The 7,220-nt window shown below is 45.0% G+C and overlaps 1 pseudogene; it reads right to left on the bottom strand.

Moving 5' to 3' along the window:
* Nucleotides 1–2,115: 2,115 nt before the first annotated feature.
* LOC141026816 (uncharacterized) lies at nt 2,116–5,479 on the bottom strand (annotated as a pseudogene).
* Nucleotides 5,480–7,220: the final 1,741 nt, after the last annotated feature.

Raw genomic sequence — 7,220 nt, 5'->3', positions numbered from 1 at the left:
ACAATATAGACCCTGACTCTCTATTATGGAGAATGGAGATCATCCTGTCTCCAATTCTTGCGCTTCACTTCCTTTTGCTTCCAAGAACCTCCTTACAACTGTCCATACATTTTTTCCATTCTTTGATTGTCATGTCTCCACTTCTTTTAGAAATCCGGTATGGACAGTTGAGATTCATAGGATGACCTGGTTGTATGTTCAAAACATCAAGGCGACCATGCTGATACATCAGATGAGGCACACAATCATTCGGGATTATCTGTTGAAAAACATAGTAATAACTTCGTAGTTAGCAATGATGTACTAGTTTTAGAAGTATGCAAAAGATGCACGGATGTCGTAATAGTAAAAAATCTTACCAGGGTATCTCCATGGTAGTTACCGTAGTTTAACACGTGCACTAGTGGCACGTATTGACCATAATGTTGAGGAGTTCGATTGTAGATATTGTAATTCTCAAGATCAGTACCAAAATGCGATCAGATGATTTTTCTCCTGATAAGTTAATTCGAAGCCATCGGTGTAGTGGGTTTTGTCTATCATCTTCCGCACATTCTTTAAAGAATGAAAATAAGCTGTCAATGGAAATAAGCTGTCAACTATTTTGAAATAAACAATATAAATTACTTAATAACTATGTTTGAGAAGCTCACATAGGGGAAGAATTGGAAGCGTATCAACAAGGACCCAAATGTCCATATTGTCTTGCTCGATTTTAGGGGGCGCGGGGCGGCGACGGCGTCTGGGCGGGGCCGGCGGCATCGGGGCAGGGGGCGCGGGGCGACTACGGCGACGGTGAGGTGCAGAGGGGCAGCCTGGCGGCGTCGTCGGGGCGGGGAAGACGAACTGAATGAAAATTTTCACAAGTGCTAGTTATATAGACGAAGCATTGGTCCCGGTTCGTGATAGCAACCGGGATGAATGCCTTCTTTAGTCCCGGTTGGTGCCATCAACCGGGACCAAAGGCCTCTTTTCAGCAGCCCAAAGGGCGGGAAGCAGAGGCCTTTGGTACCGGTTGGTGGCAACAACCGATACTAAAGGGCGGCATTGGTCCCGGTTGGCGCTACGAACCGGGACCAATGCTCCCCTTTAGTCTCAGTTTGTGCCACCAATCGGGACCAAAGGCCTTGCACAGCGGCGTGGTGGTGGGAGTTTAGTCCCACCTCGCTAGCTGAGAGAGAGCCGCACCTGTTTATAAAGTGCGGTGCGCCTGAGCTGTTGAGCTCCTCTCTAAAGCAGGCTTACGGGCCTAACCTCTCTATACATACCTGTGGGCCTACTGGGCCTTCTGCGGGACTGAATCCTGGCCCATGGATGGGTTTCTAGTCGTATTCAGGCCGTGGAGGCCCGGTAGGTGGCATAATTTTTATTTTTTCCCTGTTTTTTTATTTTCCTTTTTGCTTTATTTATTTTGTTTTGTTTCTACTTACAACAAAAAACTTATTTATTTTTTTATTTTGTTTCTAATTACTTATGTATTTTACTTTATGATAATTCTTTTTGCTATTAAAGTTTCTAACAAAAAAAGTTCTTTATGAAAATTCTTTTTGCTTTTAATGATTTTGAACAGAAAATACTTTGATAATTTTAGTTGCATCAATTTTATATAATTTTAGTTTCAATAATACTAGAGGTTTCTTATAATGTTTTGAACAGAAAATACTTTGATAATTTTAGTTTCATAAATTTTATTTATGTTATTAAAGTTTATTTTTTTATTTTTTTGTTTCTACTTATATATTTTATTAAAGTTTATATTATTTTGTTTCTAATTACTTATTTATTTTCTTTTATGATAATTCTTTTTGCTATTAAAGTTTGTAACAAAAAAGTTCTTTATGAAAATTCTTTTTGCTTTTAATGATTTTGAATAAAAAATGAACTCTGAAAAGGTTGAAAGTTGGCATGGTATCATCATTTCATCCACATAGCATGTGCAAGAAAGTTGAGAGGGTTACGGCAAAAACTGGATGCACTTCGTGTATAAAACGGACAATCTCTTTCGAAGTATCTGGATTTCATACGGAAACTTGTCTGTTACAACAGGAATTTCGAATGAACTACGAAAAGGTTAATGTTGGCATGGTATCATCATAATAGTTGTGGAGAAAGTCTTTACTTTTTCTTCGCTTGTGTCCTTTCCTTATTGCGCCGTAACCATGGATAATCTTCATCATTTATTAGGATGCTTGGGTCAGCCTTGACTTTGAAGGGAGGAATTTCATGAAACTTTTCATAATCTTCGGACATGTCTGTCTTGCCCTCCACTCCCATGATGTCCCTTTTTCCTGAAAGAACTATGTGGCGCTTTGGCTCATCGTATGATGTATTCGCTTCCTTATCTTTTCATTTTCTCGGTTTGGTAGACATGTCCTTCACATAGATAACCTGTGCCACATCATTGGCTAGGACGAACGGTTCGTCAGTGTACCCAAGATTGTTCAGATCCACTGTTGTCATTCCGTACTGTGGGTCTACCTGTACCCCGCCTCCTGACAGATTGACCCATTTGCACTTAAACAAAGGGACCTTAAAATCATGTCCGTAGTCAAGTTCCCATATGTCCACTATGTAACCATAATATGTGTCCTTTCCCCTCTCGGTTGCTGCATCAAAGTGGACACCCCTGTTTTGGTTGGTGCTCTTTTGATCTTGGGCGATCGTGTAAAATGTATTCCCATTTATCGCGTATCCTTTGTAAGTCAATACAGTCGAAGATGGTCCCCTGGACAACGAGTACAGCTCATCACAAACAGTGTTGTCACCTCTGAGACGTGTTTCCAACCAACTGCTGAAAGTCCTGATGTGTTCACATGTAATCCAGTCGTCGCACTGCTCCGGGTGTTTGGAGCGCAGACTGTTCTTATGTTCATCGACATACGGGGTCACCAAGGTAGAGTTCTGTAGAACTGTGTAGTGTGCTTGAGACCAAGAATATTCGTCCCTGCATATTATTGAGTCCCCTCCAAGCGTGCCTTTTCCAGTTAGTCTCCCCTCATACCGCGATTTAGGGAGACCTATCTTCTTAAGGCCAGGAATGAAGTCAACACAAAACCCAATGACATCCTCTGTTTGATGGCCCATGGAGATGCATCCTTCTGGCCTAGCGCGGTTATGGACATATTTCTTTAGGACTCCCATGAACCTCTCAAAGGGGTACATATTGTGTAGAAATACGGGGCCTAGAATGACAATCTTGTCAACTAGATGAACTAGGATGTGCGTCATGATATTGAAGAAGGATGGTGGGAACACCAGCTCGAAACTGACAAGACATTGCACCACATCACTCCTTAGCCTTGGTATGATTTCTGGATCGATCAACTTTTGAGAGATTGCATTGATGAATGCACATAGCTTCACAATGGCTAATCGGACGTTTTCCGGTAGAAGCCTCCTCAATGCAACCGGAAGCAGTTCGTCATAATCACGTGGCAGTCATGAGACTTTAGGTTCTGAAACTTTTTCTCTGGCATATTTATTATTCCCTTTATATTCGACGAGAAGCCAGTCGGGACCTTCATACTAAGCAGGCATTCAAAGAAGATTTCCTTCTCTTCTTTGGTAAGAGCATAGCTGGCAGGACCTTCATACTGCTTTGGAGGCATGCCGTCTTTTTCGTGCAAACGTTGCAGGTCCTCCCGTACCTCAGCTGTATCTTTTGTCTTCCCATACACGCCCAAGAAGCCTAGCAGGTTCACGCAAAGGTTCTTCGTCACGTGCATCACGTCGATCAAGAGCGGACCTCTAGGTCTTTCCAGTAGGGTAGGTCCCAAAATATAGATTTCTTCTTCCACATGGGTGCGTGTCCCTCAGTGTCATTCGGAACAGCTAGTCCGCCGGGACCCTTTCCAAAGATTATGTGTAAATCATTGACCATAGCAAGTACGTGATCACCGGTACGCATGACGGGCTTCTTCCGATGATCTGCCTCGCCTTTGAAATGCTTGCCTTTCTTTGGACATTGATGGTTGGTCGGAAGAAATCGACGATGGCCCAGGTACACATTCTTCCTGCATTTGTCCAGGTATATACTTTCGGTGTCAGCTAAACAGTGCGTGCATGCGTGGTATCCCTTGTTTGTCTGTCCTGAAAGGTTACTGAGAGCGAGCCAATCGTTGATGGTTACAAACAGCAACGCGTGCAGGTCAAATTCCTCCTGTCTGTGCTCATCCAACGCACGTACACCGTTTTCATTCCACAGCTGTAAAAGTTCTTCAACTAATGGCCTTAGGTACACATCAATGTCATTGCCGGGTTGCTTAGGGCCTTGGATGAGAACATGCATCATAATGAACTTCCGCTGCATGCACATCCAAGGAGGAAGGTTATACATACATAGAGTCACGGGCCAGGTGCTGTGATTGCTGCTCTGCTCCCCGAAAGGATTAATGCCATCCGCGCTTAAACCAAACCATACGTTCCTTGGGTCACGTGCAAACTCAGCCCAATACTCTCTCTCGATTTTTCTCCACTGCGACCCGTCAGCGGGTGCTCTCAACTTCCCGTCTTTCTTACAGTCGTCACTGTGCCATCGCATCAACTTGGCATGCTCTTTGTTTCTGAACAGTCCTTTCAACCGTGGTATTATAGGAGCATACCACATCACCTTCGCAGGAACCCTCTTCCTGCGGGGCTCGCCGTCAACATCACCAGGGTCATCTCGTCTGATCTTATACCGCAATGCACCGCATACCGGGCATGCGTTCAAATCCTCGTACGCACCACGGTAGAGGATGCAGTCATTAGGGCATGCATGTATCTTCTGCACCTCCAATCCTAGAGGGTATACGACCCTCTTTGCTGCGTACATACTGTCGGGCAATTCGTTATCCTTTGGAAGCCTCTTCTTCGATATTTTCAGTAGATTCTCAAATCCTTTGTCAGGCACAGCATTCTCTGCCTTCCACTACAGCAATTCCAGTACGGTACCCAGCTTTGTGTTGCCATCTTCGCAATTGGGGTACAACCCTTTTTTGTGATCCTCTAACATGCGATGGAACTTCAGCTTCTCGTTTTGACTTTCGCATTGTGTCCTTGCATCGACAATGACCCGGCGGAGATCATCATCATCGGGCACATCATCTGGTTCCTCTTGATCTTCAGCAGCTTCCCCCGTTGCAGCATCATCGGGCACATCTTCTGGTTCCTCTTGATCTTCAGCAGCTCCCCCCGTTGCAGCATCACCGTATTCAGGGGGCACATAGTTGTCATCGTCCTCTTCTTCTTCGTCGTCTTCCATCATAACCCCTATTTCTCCGTGCCTCGTCCAAACATTATAGTGTGGCATGAAACCCTTGTAAAGCAGGTGGGTGTGAAGGATTTTCCGGTCAGAGTAAGACTTCGTATTACCACATTTAGGGCATGGACAACACATAAAACCATTCTACTTGTTTGCCTCAGCCACTTCGAGAAAATTATGCATGCCCTTAATGTACTCGGAGGTGTGTCTATCACCATACATCCATTGCCGGTTCATCTGCGTGCATTATATATAATTATGTGTGCCAAAAGTAAGAAAATCAGACAAGTATCTATCTAAAGTAAGAAAATCAGACAAGTATCTATCTAAAGTAAGAAAATCAGAAAGAAGATAAGAACAAGAGGCTCACCACGGTGGTGTCGGAGACGAGATCGGCGCGGGCGATCAACGGCGGTGAAAACGGGGACGGGGCGTGACGGACCGCTAAATCTAGAAAAATCTCAGGAAAAATGGAGCTCTGAGGTCGAGCTTCGAGAGGAGAAAGCTTAACTAGTGTGGCTCGGGCATTTCATCGAACACCTCATGTGCATAGGAGGTGAGCTAGAGCACCCAAATGCCCTTCCCACGCCAGCCAGAAAAAACAGAGCACTATGGAGTGCTCTGCCGCGGCGATGGGTACATATAGGCAAATTATTTGTCCCGGTTCGTGGCAGGAACCGGGACTAAATTCCCCCTTCTATACCGGTTCAAGGCACGAACCGGTACCAATGGCTGTGGGCCAGGAGCACGGCCCATGGGTCCCGGTTCGTGCCTAGAACCGGGACAAATGGATCCAGACGAACTGGGACCAATGCCCACGAGGCCCCAGCCTGCCCCCTGGGCTCATGAACCGGGACTAATGCCCCCCATGGGTCCCGGTTAGTGAAGAACCGGGACTAATGGGCTGGCCAGGCCAGAACCAAAGCCCTATTTTCTACTAGTGTAAGCTTTGGATCACAGGTATAGACGTTCCCCAGCCAAGTTTACACCCCTGTGAAATGATTGAGGAGACAGGGAAGCGGTTGGCTGATTATGCACACATGTTCAAGGTACCTTTTCGGTACCAGGGGCATTGCCGCTTCAAGATGGGAGATCATTAAAATTGAGGATCTGAACATTGACGAGGACAAAATTCAGATAATCAACTGCATGTTCCGGATGAAGAATCACGGTCATGAAACCGAAGGCGTAAATAGTGCAAGGGATAAGGTGCTGAAAACTATGAGGAGGATGAACCCAAGAATTTTTATTTCTGGCACAGTGAGTGGGCTACGCGGTTCTCCCTTCTTCATAGAACGGTTCAAGGAGGTTATGTTCCATTACACTTCAATGTTTGACATGCTTGATGCAAATGTTCCACGGGACAATAAAGAAACAAAGTTGATTGAGAGGATCCTATTCGGGCAGGAGGCACTTAACATCATAGTATGTGAGAGTGCGGAAAGAACTGAGAGGCCAGGAAGTTACAGGCAGTGGCAAGCCAGGTGCCTCAAGGCTATGTTCCAGCCGCTTCCTGTCGATCCAGCCATCGTAAAGAACATAGTATAAATGAAGAACACACTTTCTATAAGGAATTCTTTGCTGCTGAAGATTGCGATTGACTGCTATAAGGATGGAAAGGGGGAGTACTTTATGCTATATCTAAATGGAAACCTAATGAAACATATGATGATAAGTAAGATTCGAACAGTTTTACAAGTGAATCTAGTGTTCTTTTAAACGAATATTAACTATGTGTACTTGGTCATTGTTTTGTGTAGTGTACAAAAAGGTGACTGTAAAATACTTTGCTTCTGTACACTACTGGAATCAGCATCTTTGCCATCCGCCATGGCAGACGGCAAAGGCATGGATCACGGACGGCAAACTTCTTTGCTGTCCGCCAGCGGACGGCAAACTGTCCGTCTTGACACGTGCCAGCAAAGGCCTTCTTTGCCGTCCGCTTCCTGGAAACGGACGGCAAAGGATTGTCCCGTCC

The sequence above is a fragment of the Aegilops tauschii genome, chromosome 1, assembly GCF_002575655.3.
Source record: "Aegilops tauschii subsp. strangulata cultivar AL8/78 chromosome 1, Aet v6.0, whole genome shotgun sequence".
NCBI classification, from domain to species: domain Eukaryota; kingdom Viridiplantae; phylum Streptophyta; class Magnoliopsida; order Poales; family Poaceae; genus Aegilops; species Aegilops tauschii.
Note: the sequence above shows the minus strand (reverse complement) of the source record. Positions and strands in the feature narration are given on the sequence as shown.